Source organism: Dreissena polymorpha, chromosome 13 (assembly GCF_020536995.1).
Source record: "Dreissena polymorpha isolate Duluth1 chromosome 13, UMN_Dpol_1.0, whole genome shotgun sequence".
In the NCBI taxonomy this organism is placed as follows: Eukaryota; Metazoa; Mollusca; class Bivalvia; order Myida; family Dreissenidae; genus Dreissena; species Dreissena polymorpha.
In genome coordinates, this window is record NC_068367.1 from 49,562,951 (window position 1) to 49,585,620 (window position 22,670).

Consider the following 22,670-nt stretch of genomic DNA (forward strand, 5'->3'; position numbering starts at 1 on the left):
TTCCTTTAAATTTGAATACATTCTTTAGGGCCGTTTCATGTTATTATATAAATGCGTTTTTTGAGCGATTTAAATCAAAACAATACAATCCAGAACTATGAAAAGCAAATCAATACCCTTACAAACTTAAGTTTTTATGCACAGCGGCTTTACAGTGCATTGCACAGAAGGGCATGCATTGCTAGCTCGTTGAAATAAGCCCAAGACCGCACCACTTTATGACGCCATAGAGTGTTAAATCGGTGTTTACGAAGGAGATTTTGTTGATGCCAGACCTTTACCATTTAAGTCAAGATCGGTTACCGGAGTACGCTGAAATACACGGGCGTTAATCACGCGCGCCACCTCTTTTTAACGTGCATTATTTAATGAGCCAATGCAACTTCCGAGGTGGCGCTCAGGCCCGGATGTTTTGAAATTTCATGGATAATTTTACAGGGTGATTATGTTTTATATGTCTTTTCAACATATTTCGCATTCTTTTTAAAATCGGGTAATGTAGTGCGATTCAGCGAAAATTAATTCATCCAAAAATGTCAAAAACATACATTGTCAACCCATTTAAAAACGTGAGAACCTTTATAAGTTGTGGCATGGTGGAGTTTTAAAAAGCATTTCGATGAGTTTTTCTTGTGTGACAAGAAGATTTTGACCCAATTAAATCGCTAACGGCATCAAACGATTGCGTACAACATACATTAGATGCTACATGCATACAAATATTTGCATTTTGCCGACGTTTTAGATGATTTTGCAGTTTTCCAAAAGAGATGGAGCCAATGCTTCGGATGTTGCGCTAATGATAGGAGGTGGCGCCAATGAAGGATGTATCAATTAACAGTCGTATCGCAATGCCATTATCACATGACGTACATTTGATAGATAATGTTATTTGTTATATTTACATTATGTTTTCAACGTACATACGAAGACCAAAATCTTTACAGAACATAAACACATTCTATAGACAATAAGATGCATTTTTTTTTAAATTTATAATGATCAACTAAATTAAGAAGTCCCCAACATGAATAAAACATTTTGTACGATATATATGAACCAAAAATGTGTAATACTCAATTAAACCAATAACTCAATGTTCAACACTATCAAATAATCGACCGAACTCTTTGTATTCAGTGTGATAGTTCACGAAATAAATATAAGACAATACGTCTTCTTGAAACTATGATTTTTGTCCCTTAATCCAAATGCTTAATTTACTAAAAGGTCAATGTCACCGAATCTTAATTATGCTCATATATGTTGTTTTTCCCACGATCAAATCCAAAAATTGAAGATAGCTCGGTTTTTTATTTAAAAAAGCACGAAACTAAAATGTGATGAAGTAGTCAACTTACCCAAATTAATGTCAGTCCTGTAAACAAAATAGAAACAATAACATAAATAACATAAAATATTTCACTTTAAAATAGCTAAAAATGTGCATTGGTGCCACCTCCTTATCTGAGCGCCACCTCCTTGGCATTTGCTCCATCTCTTTTTGAAAAATGCTAATGTACCTATTAGATCGGCTAGAAGCCGATGTTTTTGTGTACGCATTAACTTGTACAGGTTCAAAGAAATCGTTTTATGTAATGAGCGATAAAAATGGCTGGAAATTTGCTCGTCACACAGGCAAAGACATCGATTTGCTTTTACGAATTCTACTATGCCACAACTTATAAAGGTCCAAATGGGCTGTTATTGTATGTTTCTGTACATCTTTGGATAATCGCTGAATCGCACCACATCGAACATTTTTAAAGAATAATGCGAAATATGTTGAAGAGCGCATTATATTTAATCCAGTAATCCAGAGGGTTCGTCTTCAAATCTCAGCTATTGTGGAATTCATCGACACTTAATTTAGCGTTAAGACCTATAAAGTCATCTGTAATCAACGAACGAGTTATGTATGTATTAAGGAACAAATATACTGCGATATTGACATAGGTGTACGGTTAACTCATTAAAATGTTTTCCTTAAAGCCACTTTAAAGAAGATATGCAAAACGAGCGTGTCGCGTTATCGAATTTTACTTGTGTTCACCTTTTTTCACAATTTCTTGCACTTAGATCATTACAATTGTTGACAAGTTGTTTTAAATGGTTTTGTGTATGTTTTGTCTTATGATGTCCAATTTTCTCCCTAGGTCTCGCTAGCAATCACGATAGAAACACTTACAAATTCATTAAGCACCTATTTACATGCACGTGTATTAATTCTTATAACTTTTGAAGATTGCAAAATGAATTTCATTCCGTCCATACATTACAGTAGTAAAGATGTATTGTTTGAATCCATGTTCATCAAATGGGAAGTGTTTAGGTAAGGCAAATGATAAATACCAAGTTATATACAATAAATGTTATATATGTTAATTTTGTGGCGAGCTACGTTTTATAAGCACTGGAAATGTGTACCGTATACCCGTTTATGTCCGATAAGAAACGATAAGAGATCTTCAGTTTCTCTAACAAGTTTATTTAATGCAAAATTTATAGGAATATTTCAGTCATATATTTTTATGAAGAAGCAAGCAAAATAAAAATACATTTTACTGATTAGTTGTGACACTTACTTGACTACGCAAATCATGTAAACGTATGAAGACAAATAAGATATTGTTCGTTTGTAACGAACAAGAAATTTAAAAAGCAACAAAAGCGATATATAATACGTTCTACAAATCAGTGAAAGAACTGAAATATCAAAGAAAAGAAAAATCATGAATGTATTTTTTTATAATTACTGACGGTATGCTTTGCTGACATGAGGAAATTTAATTCGCTATTCGTGTGTAAATTCCTCCAACACGTTAAGTCGTTATTTACGATATCAATGTATTGATGTAAACATTTGAATCTGAACGTCCGTCACTAAACTTGTTTAAAACACATGATGAACTCTTGATTTAAAACTTGACCAAAGAACAACCAACAATACAATACGAATAAAAATACTAACAGTTGTGAACGAAGGTAAGTACAAGTACCAGTGTATTAGGCCTGAACATCCTGGCGTGCAGTTTTAGAAACGCTACTATACAGTTTGAAGTCGATAACGCTGACAGCCACTCGACAAGGTTGCGGTGCAGTGATAAATGACGGATAAAGGGACATGTGCACAGATTGCCTTATTTAGATTTTTATTTGTGTGTGCAACTTTTTCCGAACATAAAAGGGAGGGGAATATAAACGCTCCTGACATAAATATAGAAAACAACAAATCGTTTATACATTTTGAAAAAATATCGCTTCAACTTGATTTAATTTATAACGCGTTTTTTTACTTTTAATTTTTTGAAAACTTCGGAATGTATCTGCGGACTTTGTTAATGTGTTTAAAAACGTGTATCATTTACATGATTTAAAAACCCCAGATCTAATAATGCAGCCACGAGGACTTAGCATTTTATGCGATAGCGTCAAGTTTTAATTCCTGCGCGACAAACCTTTTCTTTCCTTCTTTTATTATTTCGGTGTAAATGTCTAGATGGGTTTTGACCTAAATTTCTGGCGTTAATTATATGCAGCGGAACCAGTGCCTGCCAATTTAATTGCTCCATTGATTATGTCTTTCAGGGAATGCATAATATCAAAAACAGTTTCAAGTATTTGAGAACGAATTAAGTGATTATATGTTGTATCAGTGTGGTATATATTTATTCACGGAAACAAATAACTGTTTTGTTAAGCCTACACAAACTAATTAATATTGCGCGACTGTGTTTATACGAACGCATGTAATTATGTATTAATCAAGTTATAGTTAAATCGTGGTCGTTATGTATAATTTATTAAGAGATAAGTAAATGAGAAAGTAAATGTAAGACTTTTCAATTATGCATTTTCAATACGTTTTCTACTGTTTACAGTTAACTGTTAAGATGGCGATTGTTGTTAATTTATATCTGTTTAATTGTAATACAATGATAAAATATGTAACAATAACACAAAATAGACAAGAAAAATTATACATTAAAGCCGAATTTCATAAAATGCAGCAAAGACAAATTAGCGCCATGAGGCGATTGTGACGTACATATTTTCCTACAATAACCGAAGCATTCGTCTTTGTATTAGGATCGGAGTTTAGGATCGGAGTTAGTGTTCGTGTGTCGTATGAATAGATATCGTTCAGGAATTCAAATAAACCGTTAAACTAAGTTTAGATTCACATCGTACATGTATGGTATACATGCTGGCGAATTCGGCTGTACAGCCGTTTTCAATTTCAGAATTAAATATCTGGCTTATTTCGCATTTTTCGACACATGTTCGTCTTAACTTTTATTTTAATTTATATTGAAATATATATGTATATATATATATATATATATATATATATATATATATATATATATATATATATATATATATATATATATATATATATATATATATATATATATATATACCAATACATAGTGCCAGTTACGCGGTCTCTGTAGTTTTCAGACTGTACTTACGAGGTCAATATAAACGAGAGCGCCGATGGCGCTGAAAGCATAGTTGCAAGATACAGGGAAGTTGCTGCTGAAGTAAATGTTTAGGTCAAAATATACTAAATAGTTTCCTTATATGTTTCGATGTAAAAGCGACAACTTTGAGCGAAAATAAATACAACATTTTGCACATAGAGACCCCCATAACCATACCTTTTCTTGACGGGCATTCTTAGCTGAATCGATTTAAGCAATAAAACAGATTTGTCATGTTCAAACCAAAAACAAATTCGACTCAAATCAAAATCGACTGTTTTTGCGCCTTTTTCGGCCGTTTTCTAACCTTTTGCAGTGCCATTTTTTACTTTAATCTCCAACTTTATCCTATTTCAGGGATTAAGTAGTGAACACCTATGCTTACCCTATCAATATCTCCAAACGATAAAACCATAACAAAGTGTATAACATGCCTTCGAGGAAAATATGATGATTTGTTTAGAAAGTACAGCCCTTCATGACTCGATTATTTAGTATATTGTAGCCTTAACGATTGCTGACATCACGAGTCGCCCCCCTTGTTAACAAAATGCTCTATTTTTAGAAACGGGAATTCCAAATAGTGACGAATGTGAATGGTTACAAAATGACATAACTATGAAAATAAATACGTAGAATTACATTATTTCACGCATACCATTATGCAACCATCCGTTTTCTTTTCCGACTTGATACATTTACAGCTTTCCATTTAATATTTTACAGACACAGCACTCGTCCAGAATTCGCGCGAATCCATTAAATCCGATGCCACATTTAAACCGTTAACTCTACTCGTAACGTAAATTTCTGGCTCAAAGTAAATCATTTTAACTTCAATTAACACATCTCTATTACTTTTAAACTCTACTTCATCAAATCCATAGAAAGGCACGTCAGAATCCATGTCATAAATCAGAAAACATTCATCGTACTCCGCCATTTTTTACACATTTTCAAAGAATAAAAGTGCTTTATGCCCCACTTCCTGCTGAGAATATGTTTTAATTTCTATTTATAATTAACCGATGAAATGTTACATATACTTAAACCAGGGCCTTATTAAAACAGTTATGTAAACATTTGACCTCTCACAGAACAGAAAACGAAGGAAATAGAAATTGGGATCCCATATAAATTAGGTGTGAGGTCACTATCAACAAGAACAGAATTGTTTTACGAACGAAATTTGTTTTAGGTTATAAGAAGATTTTTTGACATAAAACGGTCTTAGAAAAATTCACTAAAAACGGTGTCAGCAATATTCTTGGAAGAAAACGTTAGAAAAACGTTTCCCCCCAAAAAATTGTAAGAATTACCATATGCTAAATTAAATAGATATTTCGTCTGATTTTTGATCAGGTAAGGCTTCATAATGAGTAACCGATAGATGTGGATTTTTGAAATGTGGTATATACCATAAGCATAGGTGCGTAAACGCACCTATGCTAAAAACGGGGTCTATATACAACCCCGCAATCTAGGCTCCTTTAATTACTATGAGGGGGGTGTAGGGGAGGTAATGCAATCAAATCTCACAATAAGGTCTTAAATCGAAAACCACAATCAGGTCTGAAATTGAAATTGTATATACCTCGCAAATAAGTTCGCTATATATTTCCTTGTATAAGACGTTAAATAAATGACGTATTTATATACAATAATAATAGTAGGTACCCCTATATACCTTAATTCGTGTTTATATCGGATAAAAAAGGGTATGGAGATACATGTATTTAAAGTGGGAACCCCATAACCTATTTCTAAATCAGAGACCCCGTAACTGGCCATATGTGTGAATATATATATATATATATATATATATATATATATATATATATATATATATATAATAAGTTTTTTGTACACATTTTATATAAATTCATAAATATTTGACAAAATCGTATAATCTCGCTTTAAACTAAGTATAGATTCACATGTTCTTCTAAACTTTTATTTTAATTTATATTGAAATATGTATATAATAAGTTTTTTTATACATTTTATTTAAATTCATAAATACTTGACAACATCGTAAAATCTCGCTTTGATAGATTGTTATATATGAGAAAATTGTGCATATATGCCTCCATAGCTCAGTGGCAGAGCACTGGTCTTGAAAACCAGGAGTCGTGAGATCGATCCGCACTGGGTGCTAAATGTGGATTCTTTTCATGTTCAGCTAAATTGTCTAAATTAAAATAATATTAATGCGAATAATTATTATTATCGTTACTATTTTTAAACTTCGTTACTTTTGCGTTTTTTATAATAAGTACAGCTATTTTACTGTATTATTAGTCATTATTAAATTATTAACGTAGATATGGATAGACTACTTTTAATAAACTACCGATACACTATAAACACAACTGTTAAGTTAGATCGATCTTTTCATGATGATGATCTAGAATATTTGTTACGAAACATTTGCTTCATGGTGCTGGTGCAAAACGGTCAGAATGGATTCAACACGCTCGATCTCAATTATATGTAAAAACCATTACACTTCTTATAGTAATCATGCAATCATGAAAAGGCAATGGAAAACATCCGATAAATAACAAGTTTAATCAATGTGTTGAGTTCAAGCATTATAACGAAAAGGCACAACTCAATGCATCTACAATAATCAGTTGATCCCACATAGCATCGACACACACTTATCCGTTTACTAGTTTCATTTGTTTTTCCATTAGTTGTTGGTTAATTAATTCATTACGAGTGCTTTATAAAAACTGGTCTAAAAATGACAGCACAAACGTCAATGCCTCCAGTGAGGTATGAACTCAAGACACCTCGTTTACGAGACCAGTTCTCTACCACTGAGCTATGGAGGCATGAAATAAGCTATAAGTTTAGCATATTCATGTTTCAATTATGTCCTTATTGGTTTAATGACTGCAGGTATAAGCTATCTTTCAAAGGTTTATATATGCCTCCATATTTGATTTTTGAATGTGAATACTGGGACGTTGTGCCTCCATAGCTCAGTGGCAGAGCACTGGCCTTGTAAACCAGGGGTCGTGAGATCGATCCTCACTTGGGGCAAAAATGTTCATTGCATTTTGTACTGCACATATATTTATAAAAATGATAATACCAATACTAATTGTTAGCATTACTAGTATTTTACGAGGTTACGGTTGAGTGTTTAATCATTACTAAAATCATTTTACTGTATTATTAAAAGGCTTTGGAAACATCAGTAAAATAACAAGTCAAAATAATATGTCGAGTTAAAGAAAACATTATGAAGATAAGGTACAACCCAATGTATCTACAGTAATCAGGTCATCCCACACAGCATCGATACAGAGGTAACTTTATACTAGTTTCACAATGCTTTCAATAAGTTGTAGGTTTAATTATTTATAACGATCGCTTTATAAGAATTGACCATCCCTTTCTCTATGTAAACTTAATGCCAAACAACAACTCCTCCAGTGATGTTTTGAAACCACGACCCTGCCGTACGAGACCAGTGCTCTATCGTTGAGAAAATAATATCCGTTGTATTGCGCTGAAACAAACTTCTGGACAAACACCTGTAATTCTTCGCCAACACTTTCTTAAGGCAGATTTTGCCGATGACATGTCATATAAAGATCCCAAACTACAAATTCTAGGGCGAAAACGCAAGAGAAACAAAATACATATACCATTATACAAACGAAATGATGGTGGATAGGAGACACTCTGCGAAGCGCACAGCCCAAAATTGCAAGACATGCATTACCGGTAAGCTAAGAGGAAGGTCAACAAACTCCTGGTGTAGACGCCTTGAGAAAGCTTGGGTCATGGAACAGCAGGCGTAAAGTGTTAAAAGCCATATGCTTCGACTGTAGCGAAGATGACTTAGAGGACTTAAAAATTAGTAAGTATGCATAACAATGTGCTACCCTTGGACAGGCTGAAATAGGCGTCTAGAGAACCTATCCAGTCTCATAATGAATAAAGTCTGCAAAGTGTTGAAGTAGTTAAAAGATTCACATTCAGGAAATCGCACTACATAATACTGATACAACATATTTGATATTATCTTGGTTTCGCAATCTCTCATCGCAATCCTTGCAATCATGCATCTCATTCACTCTATTTTACATCTTATTCCTGTGAACTTGCATCGTGTTTTCGCGTTATCACGCCTTGAAATTGATGGGTCGACCGTGTAAAATAACGATGCAAAACACGATCCGAAAGGGCGAGAACACGATGCAAGATTGCGATATGACGAAGCACGATTGCGATAATGATAAAATAGATTGCGAGGTAAATTTCCAATTTCTAATCGTGTATTCGTATTTTCGACCTTTATATTCAGACCTGCGAGAACGTTAACATATGCTACTAGGGCACAATATAACGATGTGAGATCGCGATATGAGTTTTTAGAGCTTTTATCGAAATCTTGAAACCTGACATCTTGAATTCACTGTTTGGTAACGTAATCGTGCGTTCTTGTGGGATTGCCCAGGGACCTATACAATATACTTATTGTTTGTATAGGTCCTTGGATTGCCTAGTGGTTGCAATCGCGAAGCAATGAATGACCCTAACCATCACTAGTAATTTGGTGAGTAATTTTGCTCTTACATAAAATACTAACCGTTGTGAACGAAGGTGAGTAAAAGTACCAGTATATTAGACCTGAACATCATGGCGTGCAGTTTTAGGAACGCTACTATACAGTTTGTAGTCAATACGCTGACAGCCACTCGGCAAGGTTGCGGTGCAGTGATCAATGACGGTTAAAAGGACTTGTTCACAGATTGCCTTATTTAAAAAAAATCTTGCTGTTTCCGTACATAAAAGGGAGAGGAATATAACCGCTTCTGACATAAATACGGAAAACAAAGTTTCGTTTATATGTTATACAAACTCGTCGTTTATATTTGATTTCATGTATTACGCACTTGTAACGCTTAATTTACGTAATACTTTTGAATGCATCTGATTTTTTTGTTAATATGTGTTAAAAACACGCGTATCATTTACATAATAAAAAAACAGATCTAATAATGCAGCCGTGAGAACACAGCATTTAATGCGATAAAGTCAAGTTTTAATTCCTGCGGGTCGAACCTTTAATTTCCTTCTTCTATTATTTCTGTGTAAATGTCTAAAATGGATTTTGACCGAATTTCTGGCGTTAGTTATATGCAACGGAAACAGTGCCTGCCAATTAAATTGCGCAATTATGTCTTTCAGGGAATGCATAATATCCAAAACAGTTTCAAGTATTTTATTAAAGAAAATGGGCGGAGTAAATTTGTGCTATCGGTCAGTGTTCTAATAACACTGTCTTTATTTCCAAATTATCGGAAAGGCATTATTTGATCGTTTTCATGACAGTTGAATAGCAAATACCTTAATCCTGTTATCTCGATTCCATTTAACGGCGTGAATGTTAACGACCTTCACGAATGCTTAATACTGTTTAGAACTACTCCTTTAATATGTAAAAGTTATTGCATCCAACTCTTAAATTTTTATTTCAGATGTTTAACCGATTTCTTTCTTAAAAAGGAAAGTTTATCCATAACTTACCGGGCTTTTATGGCAGGCCCACATGTTAAACTCAGCGCTTTACGTGCTATCAGTAGAAAATTACGAGGTATCACCTTCATTAATCGAGAATGAGTTGATCATGGACTAATCTTGTAAGGTAGGATGGTGCAATTCAAACTTATTGGTTTAATCACATCTAAAATCGCTAAAGAAAACGTATAATAATTATTATATTAATAATAATACAATGTATAAAATGTACATTAGCATACAATGCATTGCAACATTATTGATGAAATGACAAATATAGCCGCTAAAGCAAACCTGGAATAATTGTGATAATTAGAATTATGATAATTATACATGACATGCATCACAAAAATTATTGGTTGGATAACACATAAACAGGCAAAAGCGGGCTTGTAGCATTTTGTTAGCGTGTAAAGTGAAAAGTAACCACCTCGTTATTAGTGAATAATAATTTGTGTAATCAGATTATATAACATAGAACGAATAACTATGATTCTTTATAATAACACATTAGAGTAGTAAAAGTATGATATATCTTTTTGTATTTATTAAACTTATCTATTGTTACAAAGGCTCTATTAAAGACTGTATAAAAAGTTACTATTAAATGCTTGTTATGTAACCTAAACCTAATGAATATAAGAAAATACTTTCATATTGACTGAAACTATACATTTTTGCTAGCGCCTTGTCTTGGCTTCCTATTCGAAATCGAAAAATAGATAGCCATAAGGCTTGAAAATGTATAAATAGATAACAAAATTATAAAAATGATCATAAAGGACGTATAATATTCCTTTCTAAGACTTAGGGCATCTGCCTTGACTGTATACAAAGTTACTAATAAATACTAGCACAGGCTTGACTATTTACTCGAAAAGAGATATAAAAAGTAATTATGAAAGCTAAACAATAATAAATATCAGAAGTTACTTTTTTCATATTGACATAACTGATGTGCGTGTGTTTATTTCAAAATATTTGGAAATTCCCGCAGCCAAAACCGCGATTGATTACGACGGAATAGTAATATCACGATATTTCATCAAAGCGCTGACTACATTAACTTTTTCGTTTGCTTAAAATTTGGTATTACAATACGTTATCTGTTGCAAATATTGATTGCGAAACAAATTAAATGTTATGTTATGTTCTTGATAAAAATTTGATATATTTTCGAAATATTAATCGGTATACGTTTAAGTATATCAGTATTTAACATTAAGAAATCGAATAATTCTGAAAACATTTTTTTTCCAAATGATTGATCACTTTCAACTTCAGATGAGTTTCAGGCAAATCTTTACTAATTGATAATTTATTTACGTTTTAAATATGACCTTATTTTTTACTGACTGCATATAAAAGCCAAGTTTCAATTGTTTATATGTGCTTCATATTTGATATATTGTTCAATATGAATGATGGCGATTATGTGCCTCCATAGCTGAAGTGGTAGAGCACTGATCTTGTAAACCAGGGGTCGCGAGATGGATCTTTACTGGGGGCAGAATGTCAATTTTTTTGGTACTGCTGATATCTTAGTAAAATGATAATACCAATAATAATGATTGTTTGCATTAACTTTTTTCCATTGTGCTTGGGAGTGGATCAAACACTCTCTGCCCCGCTTACATTGAATACCAGTATACTTCGTTCAATACAATTCACAAATGCAAACATGACAAGGCAATGGAAAAATCAGAACAAGAGCACCGCATAACGGGTGCCACGCTCGACTGCGAAAGCTTGTCAGATGTTTTTTTATAGGTCACAGTGAACATGACATTTCAACTAGTGACCCCAAAATGAAAGTGGCGTGTAGAACTCATCAAGGTGCATCTGCATATGAAGTTTTAAAGTTGTAGGTGGAAGCACTTTGATTTTAGAGCCAATGTTAAGGTTTTAACACGACGCCGGCGGACGACACGACGAGCTGACTATAAAATTAGCTAGGGTTTTCTCCGAAAACAGCCTCGCTAAAAATAACTATTCAAAATAATATGTCCGGTAATAGAAAACAATATGAAGAACAGGCACAATTCAATATATCTTCAATAATTAATTTATCCCACACAGCATCGATGCACAAGTAAACGTATACTTGTTTCACAATGTTTACAGTAAGTTGTAGGTTTAGCTATTTATAACGAGCGCTTTATAAGATTTGACCAGCCCTTTCCAATCCTTCCTTTCTCAATGCCAAACAACAACTTCTCCAGTGAGGTATAAACTCACGATCCTTTGTTTACGAGACCATTGCGCTACCAATGAGCTGTAGAGGCATAACATTTGCTTTACCTTTAGCATGTTCAATTTTTAGTTGTTCGCTTGCGAACAACTAAGGTTAAGGGCAAGTTTTGCAATCCAGTTTGTATCATTATCCTTAACCTGATCACTGCCTGCAGCCTGCATACGCACCGAGAAATGATTCACGTTTCAGTTCTTGAACTACAATCATTTACAAATTAAAACATTATATGAATATCATGTTAACTGAAATAATTTTGAAAGGATCATTTATATGACAATTAAAAAAAAAATTGTTTAGCTATACTTGTCGACTTTATTCAAACTGGAATCACAGTTCGTTTTCTATACTAACAAGTCATTTTACTAGTCAGAAACATCCAGAAAACACATTTCCTGGATTAGATATAAATTATCCGAGTAGAATTAAATTGCTACGTCATGACCTTCGAAATTGCAAATTGCTGACCTATTGTAACATTCAACCCGCGTTCAGTTCAAAGCTGGCGATTCAAATTACAAGTAATGTTGGTTCAATAATGGAGAAAACATTAAATGGATTTAACAAATATTTGATAAGGTTTGTTAAACCAGATAACAACAAGGAAAGTTTGGATTATTAAAGTTAAACTGGTAAGGCATTTATTAAGTGTACGTATTTCGGACATATATAGTATTCGGATAAACAGTAATTGATATACTACTAGATGCTCCATCATGGCCATTCATTAAGATTGTGTTTTGTTGCAAATGCAGTCATAGTGATGAGGATAATAAAATGACAATAAATATGTGATGAAAATGTGCAACCGCACATATCTCAAATTACTTAAATGTGTTGAATGGCTTAAAAGTGTTATGATTACGTAGATTTTAATGAGAATTTATTGTTTTTTTTCAAATGAACATAGTAAAATGATAGAAATAATACAAGTTTTGAAATTAACATGTTTTGTTTTTTAAGTCGATATTGTTTGCACAAACTTATACCCTGATTTTCCAAACTTCTCCCTATTTTTAAAGCCTAGGGTAGTCTCCGCCTTGTTGTAAGATATATCTAGTTACTTTCACAGATGTACAGTGACCCAAAATGGATGGGAAGAGTTTGTGATCATTTACGCAGTATACATTCCGTTAACATCAACATTAAAGTTGTTTGAACTTCCAACATTTTTGAGTGGGACTTCCATAAGTAAAGGGCAGGAAGTCAGGACTTCCAAAATTTACTTCTTAGTGCAAGCCCTGCTTGTCGCGGAAGAGTAAGTTTATGAATGATTAAAAAAGCCCACTACGTGACAAATGGTATTCTTTCCGCAGCACAGTTCATTCCAAATTTGAGGCTATAAATAGACGACTTTTGCGTAACCTCTTCGATAGCGCTTGACTGATTTCTGGTTGTACAGCGGGAGGGGTCGGGGGGGGGGGAATCTGAAATGGCTGGAAAATGTTCGGAGATTCGCAATAGACTGATCCCGGAATTCGCTCGAGTTAAGAAAACCCCACTTATCACCCCGGTACAAATAACGCCGGTCCATTATATCAATCAATGATACTTAAGACTTATAAATACAATGATTTTAATAATAGAGGTTGATACGGTGAGTGTTTTTGAAAGGATTATAAACACGCACAGACATTTCCTTTTCTGATCAAAGGGAGAAAACAGAAACACTCAATACCATTTTACTAAGTGATCAATAGAACCATTGTTTCATTATGTTAAGCTAAACAAATGTTAAAAGGAAAATGTTTTATTGTAATATGCATATAAATTCTATTGCATTATGTCTCATAATGATACGTAAAACGTTAATTAAGAAAAATCGTGACAATCGGAAATAAATGATCCATATTCGCATAAGACACATTTCATGTGCTGAATATGCGACTAACAAGTGACAACAACAACAAAAACAATTTTAACCTTTTTTGTAAATAAAATTATTTAAAAAAACGTTACTTTTAAGACTAATATTGGTGACGGGGTGGGGGTAGAGGATTTACACGTTAATGTCAGTACGTGGCAATTAATAAAGATTAAATGGAAATAAATTTAATGCGCATTTAATTTCTTGCGAAAAATATTATAAAGAAAATTAATATGGTTTGCTTGAACCCGAAATTTTCCTGCCAAACATTTAAATCACACTTTCATAGCCGCGATTTGCGAAAATGGGTCTTACGGCGGTCTATCGGCCAGCGGAGCTCAAGTTTTCATGTGGTTTGCTTGAGAGTTTAATACAATGCTGTTTAATACCAATACATTATTTTATCATAATTATGCAGTGGTTCATTGTTTATTCAACTCAAACGGGTAAATTCACGTTGTTAGTAAGCATCATACTTTACACTCAACCTGCATTCGCACAAAGAAATGGTCAACTAGGTGCTACGTTTCCATTACTTACTTCAGTTAGAGGTCAAAGTTTAATTGGTTAGTTATACATAGAAGTTTTTGCGAATAATACGTCTTGCGTAAGTGTATATTTTAGCAAAACAAAAAAACGACGTCATACTCAATACTACAAGTATAATATAGACAACGACAAAAATGCTTTATAATCGCTTAAAACGAATATTAAAAACTTAATATATTAAGAAATATCTTTAAAAAAAAGATATTCGGCGAACATGCTGACTTTGAAATAAAGTTTGAATTTTATGTTCCTTAATTGAATTAAATTGAAAAACAAAAGTAAAGAAATTGTGTGTGTGTGTGTGTGTGTGTGTGTATGTGTGTGTGTGTGTGTGTGTGTGTGTGTGTGTGTGTGTGTGTGTGTGTGTGTGTGTGTGTGTGCGTGCGTGCGTGCGTGCGTGCGTGCGTGCGTGCGTGCGTGCGTGTGTGCGTGCGTGCGTGCGTGCGTGTGTGTGTGTGTGTGTGTTTTCACTTGTTAGTCGAATATTCAAAGCATGAAATGTGTGTTATTAGAGTCAAACCACACATTACTGTCAGTTGATTACAAATTATGCTACGGGAGTTCACATCGTATGTGGTCTCACATGGCTTATTATAGACAAGTTCATTGTTATTGTTTTGATTCCCGATTTTCGCGCATGCGCAATGCACTGGTAGTCAAAAAGAACCAGTAATGGCGGCGAGCAACACGGAAAGCGAACGATGGTATTTTCAATCGCTAGACACAGAAGGGCAAGAAAGATACGAAGAAAAGTTGAAATTTAATGGGAAGCCTTTACCAGATCCATATTCGAACAGGTTAAATGGTTGGTGTGAGGACGTTAAGAGTTGGCCAGTCGTGGAATATGGAGATATCTACCACTATCTCATCAACACACCGGGGCAGTACACTCGAGAAAAAATGAAGGCAATGAAGTCTCTAGATGGGTACAATTATTTTGTATCAGGACATGTTCAGACTTGTGCAGTACTATCTGTTTGCGAGGACAGTCCCATCTGCTTTTTGAAAACTAAGGTTGCCCCATCACAGAGAGCCAACGATAAGCCCCATGAACCCTGGGTCAGTATTGACAAGGTCAAAGGAGGAGTGATATCTGCACACTGCACATGCAAAGCTGAGTAAATAGCATAATTATTTAAAAATGAAAACAGTAATTTGTTTTACTCAATGTCCATTATTTTATATACAATTACATGATCCTTGAGCGTGGACACTAATAGTAAAAGTCAATACTGGCGAGGACTCATATTTAGATTAGAACTGTAGCATGTCAACTGATGATTTCCTGCTGTATGCAGAACACAGCACATAAAATCTTCATTTATCAGTTACTTTTGTTTTTCAAATTGGGTGAAGCCTACAGCCACATTGCATTTCTGCTCTTTAAGTTTGAAGCTATTGGCAGACTGCGAGTCATCTGCAATTCCAAGAACAGTGAGGCCTGTACATGGAACCGGTCATTTAGGAAGAAGGTATTGTACCATGCCCTTATTTAGAGCGTCTCCTCTTTCACTTACATTACTACACTTGAAAATAAATACAAACACAACCGAAATGAGGAAAACCATAAATAATTGCTTTACAAAATCATACTTCACCTAAACTTAACCAAATGTATCCATATTCCATACATTTTATTTGGTCGCCTTAATAAAATTTCCACATAAATTGCAAAGTGAAGCTGACCACTGCACTACTGTAGTGGCAACAAAACACTTAAAAAAAATATTTTGCTTTCTCTTGTTTTTCAGAAAATATTGCATAAAATTATTGTAGATTCTATGTGTTTTGCATAATAATTCTTGTTATACAATAAATAGATTGGAATTATGCAATTGATAGTGAGAATTTGCCCTAGTGCGGGGTGCCTCACAAAGGGTGACTCTGAAACAGACAGCGCTTCAGAGGACGAAGATCTTCCACCGGTAAGTACAATGCAGTGTAATTGCTTGTTTTCTGCAATATTATTCGGAGATATAAAGAGCATAAATAAATTACAGGGTAACTTAAGACTCCCCAATTATCTATCTTGCATCGTTTGATGCAAATAATACCATGAAAATAAAAACACAATTTCTTTTTGGATGTGATCAATCTATGCTGCATTTTTTTAAGTGATGTACTTCAGTTTATGCAAAAGCAACATTTGTAGAGCAATCAACAAATAATCAGAGACAAAATATGTATACTTCATTCTTTTGACACCTGCACATTTCATTTAACACTGAGCATTTCAAGCATGATGTCATTTCACCTACTTTTCAACATAGAAGCTGTAAAAGAATGGTCAACGTTATATTTATTTTATTTAATGATTCGATATCCATAGGATTTTTGTTTATTTTTTGCAGCTTCTGAACAGGCCTCTTCCCCAAGAAGCCCACAATGAAGGGGGAAATGCAGTGGACCTGCAATGCCTTTGTTTAAGACTTTTTGGCCACTCCCCAGCAGTGCCAAAACTTGGAGACCATGACCCGTGCCCAGAACAACAGTTTGCTGTGGAAACGGCCCAGTGAAGAGCGTGTGACGGCCACAGTGGCACATGACATTTTTACGCTCAAACCGCAGACTGCGCCTCTTGCCGTGATAAACAAGGTGATGAAGCGGGAGCAGTCGAATTTGTCGCATATTGAGAGTGTTGCCTTTGACTTGAGGTATGAGGGGAAGGCAAAGGAGGAGTACAAACGGGAAATGGATTTTTTACATGAAAAATTTCAATTGAGGGAGTGTGGGCTTGTAGTTGACCCAAGGTTCCCCCCTGTTCGCTGCTTCTCCGGATGGTGTCAGGACATGCGCATGCCACAGTGAAGGTCTTGTCGAAGTGAAGTGCGCATTCAAGCACAGAGACCTTCATGTAAAGGAAATTCCTGACATTGACGCTACATTTTATTTAGAAAAAGGGACACTGAAACTTAAATCTAATCACAGATACTACAGTCAAGTGCAATTTCAGATGTATGTAGCAAACAAGAAGTATTGTGACTTTGTGGTTTACACAAATCAAGGCATCCATTGCCAGACTGTGCTTTTTGATCAAGAGTTTGTTGACAAACTGGTTGTCAAGTGCACAGCATTCTGCCTCAATCACATTGTGCCAGAGGTGATTGAGCAGAAGTTTGCTCGATAGTGTAAACATTTGCATATATTAATCTTCAAAGGAAAAAATTGACTGCTCACATATATGCCCGGTTGATCATTTACTTTTGTTTATCAGTTTGTTGGAATATATTGATTTGTGTTAACCACCAACTCACAAACATAAATTGGTTGTATCATATTGTGTAAAAAATCATAAAAGTGAACTAAAGTTTTGAAATATTTGTTTTGTTTGCCTTGTTTACACTGTTAACAACGCAGGACAATTAATTGTTAAAATGTGTATGATCATGTAGGCTTGTGAATGTTTTTCCTTTAACTACGTATTTTTGTGTGTATAAAACCAACTTAACTTCATGGTAATCTTATTTGTTGGTATATTTGAATAAAAAGAAAGACCTTTCAACCTATACTTCTTTCTTTATTGCAATACTATGTAAATAGAACACTGACGACAAATCAATTTGCATCCTATATGCCCGTTTCATTTGACATAATGCACATGTTAATATATTTGAACATATACAGTACAAATTCACATAATGTACTATGACCATGTTAATAAAGATTATCATACACACTTGATGTTTTTACATTCGATGTATCACTTTTAGTCAAACAGTGTCTTATTACTTAACCAGCTTTGGCAATACATTGGTAATGGCATAACATATTGTCAAAATCGAATCCAGATGGCGTGTCATCGTTAATAGAATTACGTTTTTCAATATCTGAAAGCGCTTAACACGCTCTATGGCTCGCTCTACATGAATTCGCAGTTGCGACAGTCGACGCGCATGCTCAACTTCCTTCTGGGAGAACTGTTGTTTTCCCTTGGCAAAGAGTGGAATAGCGAGGGAGGCACTATAAGCTGCAAGTCCTTCATCTATGAGAAATCCTCGGTCTTCCATTACCAAATCTCCTGGTTCTAGTTTATCAAAAAACCCTGATTGCGCAGTCAGTTGCTTGTCCGACACACGTCCGCCCCATGCCCGAGACAAGAAGGTCACAGTTCCATGCGGTGCAATGCCAATGAGAAACTTAGCAGTGTTATGATGTTTATAGTTGGACCAGGACTCTGCTCGAGCATTCAGGTTGGATGGGCGCTGGATAAATAATTCACTGCAGTCTATGATAACTCTGGTTTTTCTATAATGCCTCTTGAAAGCCTTAGGAAGATTTTTAATCATGTCTTCCTTTGGCAGCCAACATATCAAACAACTGAGCTTGTCTGTAATCACAGGGATGGTATTGTTTATGATTGCTGAGACCTGGGTAGGGTCTTCCTTAAACCTCAATGCTAAGTCTTTATTTGTCAATCCTAGTTTTAGTTTCATCAAAACCATAAGGAGAATGTTACCAGCACATAACTTTCCCATTGGTTTTAATGACAGACACACAAAGGGCAAGACCAATCTGAACAAATTAACACTTTGCAATCCTGTCAAGGTAAGCATTGTAGAATTGTTCAAGTTTCTGTACGTAAACTCGGAAGCTTCCATTGTATCCTTCAAAGCCCTGTTCTCGTTAAGGAGATGCTGGTATTCCTCTTGAAGAATGGAGTGACTCTTCTTTAGTTTAGTTCCATCATGATAGGATCTGGATCAGGGTCAGTACCTGCAATTTAGTAGGCCTATGTATACTATACATAAAGGATGTAACGAGTTAAGAAATGATGTCTATTAAAGAGAAAAGCTTTCTCTATAAAAGAATAAAATAATACTGATATTTGGTTCGAAATAATGCATATTTGTTTAATTACATTAACAGGAGAAGACATATAAATTGAGAATTCAATGGTTTTTGTTTGAGATATTGTAATAAACTAGTGTATATGTAGTTTACCTGTAGTTTGATATTTTGGAGTGCATACACCAAGATCTAGGAAGCCGAGGGCGGCTGTCTATTCTTCGGGGGAGAGGAGTGTTCTCTTTCTCTGGCTGCGGAGAAAGAACAAGGCGCCTTCTTTTTACAGCACGTTGAAACCGGTACATGGCTTTTGGTGTCTGCTCCAGTACTGGCGTGAAGTGGAAGCGGCTTGGGACATAATCAGGATGGTTGGCATCTGTTGATGGCTGACCTGATAAACAAAGATGCCATATAGTAATCAGTGATATTGAATACCTTTTTCATTCTATAGTAACGTTTGAAAATAAATTACCCATTTGTACTTTGTACTTAAAAGTGACTATATATGTACACCAAGGTGTACTTGTTGCTCAGATGTTCATCAATAGTAACGTTATTTGCCACATTGTCAAGCACGTGTATTATTTTAAGGTTTTACCAGCGTTAAAGTTTTACAAAAACAAGAACTTATCCCTTTATTATTATTGTCATTATTATTTTAAGAGACGTGCCCGATACAAAATGAAGGCTGCATAGTCGTTGATTGTGAAGTGGTTCCCACAGTGTGTTTGGGTTGTCGAACTGCATGCGCTTCATTGCAATTATCCATTTCCATCGTCTTTCGTCATTCTTAGGAAAGCGATAGAAATGAATATCGCCTCCCTTTGTTTGCCTTTGTGTGCACCCAGGCGCGCAACATCCTGTTGGCATGTTTACAAATAAAATCTAAATATAATCGCGACTACCACGCTCTATTTTTCGCCCTTGTTTGTGTTTGCTTTCTGACTACCAGTGAAGCCCGGATGTAAACACGCAGGTGCGCGTGACGTCACGCGTGAACTGGTCTATTAGGGATGGTAACGATTATCCGGATATCCGAATACTGGTCAAGTATCCGAATTGTAAAAGAGGATCCTTATACTTATTTAAAGATATTACCCCATGTTTTTATGCACACTATGTTCCTTATCGGATATTTCGACGTTAATCTGTATACCAGACATCGTTGAGAGACTGACACAAATCCGTTAATTGGTTGTTGCTCAGCGAGTGCCCCAGCCAGTTCCTGATCACCTTGGTGATAATGGCCGAGTTGCAGAATTGCCAACTTGCTCATCCGTGTTTTGTTTTATCGTCCTTACTTCCTGATCATTGACACCAATTGCCATCTCGCGAACTGTCAATCAGATTCTTATCTAAATATCGATCGACCAATCAGCATCGATAAATCGTGCGCGCCGGTTGCTAACATGTCCGCCATTTTCTACACAAGCCGAATGCCTAGTTATTATTTATTCAACGAGTTTCGTTTATTTTGTTTGAAAATAGGAAATGAAATATAAAGAAACGGTGTAAATAAGGTTTATGTACATGTAGATAGATATAGAGAAACTGATTAGTATTTTATGCATACACAAAATCCATTTTGAATCTTACAAAATGAAATTGTGTTACATGCACTACAAATCTGTTAACCAATTCTGCAGATCTCTCCTGTTGCATTGATGGGAAATCCAATATATAATTTTCTTCATGTTGGAATGTGAGGTCTCATGTTTAGGTCTCCGTGTGTGTACATAAAGAAATGTATATTTTAGATGTAACCTACATGCCACCATATATTTCCATGTTCTCTGTGCTACATATATACAAATTAAAAACAATTATTTGCATAATTATTATGACGTGGTGTTGAAAGTGCAAAATATGTTGTTGCATGTTTTGGCCAGGGAATAGTCATAATAAAACTAACAATACTTTACATATTTGCATCTTTTATTTTCTTTTAATTTAAAACACTCTAGTTTGAAATTAATTGCTTAAATGTTTAGTTACACCTCAGAAAGCAAAGATTTAAATATGTTTATTGGAGTTCCTGGGTAGGTCCCTTCTCACAGGATTGATTTGTGGTAATCTGTTTTCACATCTCTCAAGCGATAAAATTAAAAAGTAAAACATGTCATCAACACGTTTTTGATCGTTTTGTTAGATCAATATTGTAGTTGTCTGCAGACTGGCTGACAGGAAATTGTGACTTGTACAATGGTAAATTACCCGTTTCAGACTAGTCGGTCATAGGAATTTTACACCCCTTTATAATCCTTGTGAATAGCATTAGTTATTAGACACCATACAGTATTGCTGCAGCAAAATATAATTTTGCATTATTTCTCCGCGTTTAATTGTACCGGCCAATTGACTAGTACATATGTAACATACACAATGGGAGTGGTGTTAATTGTTGTTGTAAATAAACTTTCCTTATCCGGTGATTATGAATAATTGGATTATACAATGAAATATACTTTCCTTGTCAGGTGCTTATGAATAATTGGACTATACAATGACAAAAGTAAAACAAAATGGCTTTGCACTTTTATCAAGTCGAATTAAATTCCTTACTTTCATAGTGATAACTTTCCTCTTGTTTTTGTTCAAAGATGATTATTCAAGATTTTAAAGCATTATAATCAGTGAAAAATGTGTTGACAACTTACGCCATTCTTATACTAGGTTGCAAAATTTGAAGTCACATCACAGTACATGTAGTATGAACTTAATTTTTGGTGAATTTCGAATCAACAAATTGAATTATTACTATTCAATATAAAAATGTTATCTTAGTATGCATACAGTTCTAAATACAGAAAGGGTTGAATATAAAATTGATACAAATTCACATACTCTAGTAAACCTATCTGTTTGTTTACATTTGAAATCAATCTGACTATGCAATCATTTGATAATTTTACAACAAACGTATAAACAAATAAATGGTAAACTTAGTCTGTGATGTCTTTTAAAGCAGCAACTGTTCAATTAATTTATGATCAGAGGAGCTTAAATGTCAAATTCGTCCTATACCACAATCAGAAGCAAAGTGTCTATGTGTAAACAGCATAAAACCAGAACAGCCTGCGAGTAACTGACAGTCTGTTCCGGTTTTACGCTGTTTGCTTCTTATCAGTATCTAAGGGTTGGAAATGAAGCCTTAAAACTTGAATTTAGTGAGAAAGATATTTAATTAAAT

General features: G+C 34.6%; 1 non-coding gene across 1 annotated transcript; it reads left to right on the forward strand.

Moving 5' to 3' along the window:
- The first annotated feature begins 7,466 nt into the window (after positions 1 to 7,466).
- Positions 7,467 to 7,538, forward strand: Trnat-ugu (transfer RNA threonine (anticodon UGU)). Its single transcript has one exon. It is a non-coding gene; the product is annotated as a tRNA-Thr (tRNA).
- Positions 7,539 to 22,670: the final 15,132 nt, after the last annotated feature.